This window comes from Alligator sinensis, unplaced genomic scaffold (assembly GCF_000455745.1).
Source record: "Alligator sinensis unplaced genomic scaffold, ASM45574v1 scaffold1860_2, whole genome shotgun sequence".
Lineage (NCBI taxonomy): Eukaryota > Metazoa > Chordata > Crocodylia > Alligatoridae > Alligator > Alligator sinensis.
Window position 1 is genome coordinate 10068 of NW_005843035.1, and position 1046 is coordinate 11113.

Consider the following 1046-nt stretch of genomic DNA (forward strand, 5'->3'; position numbering starts at 1 on the left):
GGGGCAAGAGCTGCTGGGGCGGGAGTGAGGGGCACCGCGTGGGGGGGCACTCACCTCCGTGGGCTTGTAGCAGTCCACCAGGATCTCCTGGGGGAGACAAATGGAGTCAGGGGCACGTCCAGGCCCCCTGCGCCGCCCCCTCACTCCCAACCCGCAGCCCCTACCTTGACCCGGGCCCCCCGGGCATCGTCGCTGCCCATGTCCAGCAGCTCGTCCACGTCAATCTCCAGCTCGGGGATCTCCTCCTCCTGAGGGGGGGTCACAGTCAAGCAGGGACCCAGCCCCCCATGCCTGGGAGAGGCAGACAACCCAGGTGTCTGGGTGCCCCCACCCCCTCCCCAGGTGCAGTGTAGGGGAGCCCCCAGGGTCGGGGTTCAGGGCCCCAGCTCTAGGGGGTCAAGGTGGGCTATGGGGGTTTCTCCAGCTGGGAGGTCTGGGTCAGATTTTGGGGTGCTGGGCTGGATTTGGGGGCTAATCCAGCTTTTGGGGTGCAGATGGGGCCTGTTGGGGTGCTGGGGGGGCCTGTGGGGCAGGCCAGGTGTGCAGGTGGTGGTCTGGGTACTGGGGGCAATTGAGGATCTGGGAGCACCAAGCCAGGGCTGTAGGACTCCTAGGATTTGGGGGTCCTTAGGGGGCTCACTGGTTTTGGGGTCCCCCAGCCAGGGCTAGTGGGCAGGCCAGGCTCCTGGGCTGCAGTTGAGGGATTCCACTAAGGATTGGGGGTCCCTGCCTGGGACTAAAGGGTCTGCCAAGCTTTGGGGTGCAGGGGCAGGTTTGGGGGTCCCCCACCCAGGTCTAGGGAGATTGTCCACTGTTTTGGAGTACCAAGCTGGTCTCAGGGCATGGGTCGGGGGCACCTTGCTGGGTTTTTGGGGCTCCCCTTGGGTCTAGTTGGGTCTGGGGGTTCCCCCAGGGGTAGGGGGGTCTGCAACTGGGTTTGGGGGTGCAGGCCTAGTCTGGGGGGCCCCCGGGGGCTGAGACAGAGGACAGGGTCTGTGGGTCCTTGGCCGGATGTGGGGGCTCCCCCAGGGCCTTGAGATGGTCTA

At 66.2% G+C, this 1046-nt stretch overlaps 1 long non-coding RNA gene across 1 annotated transcript in view; it reads right to left on the reverse strand.

Moving 5' to 3' along the window:
- LOC102388397 overlaps nucleotides 1-1046 on the reverse strand; it is a 1424-nt gene continuing 378 nt past the window's right edge. Inside the window, exons 2-3 of the long non-coding RNA XR_325289.3 lie at nucleotides 165-248; nucleotides 1-87 (exon numbers count right to left, since the gene is read on the reverse strand). This is a non-coding gene — a long non-coding RNA (uncharacterized LOC102388397). The remainder of the gene's footprint in view (nucleotides 88-164; nucleotides 249-1046) is intronic.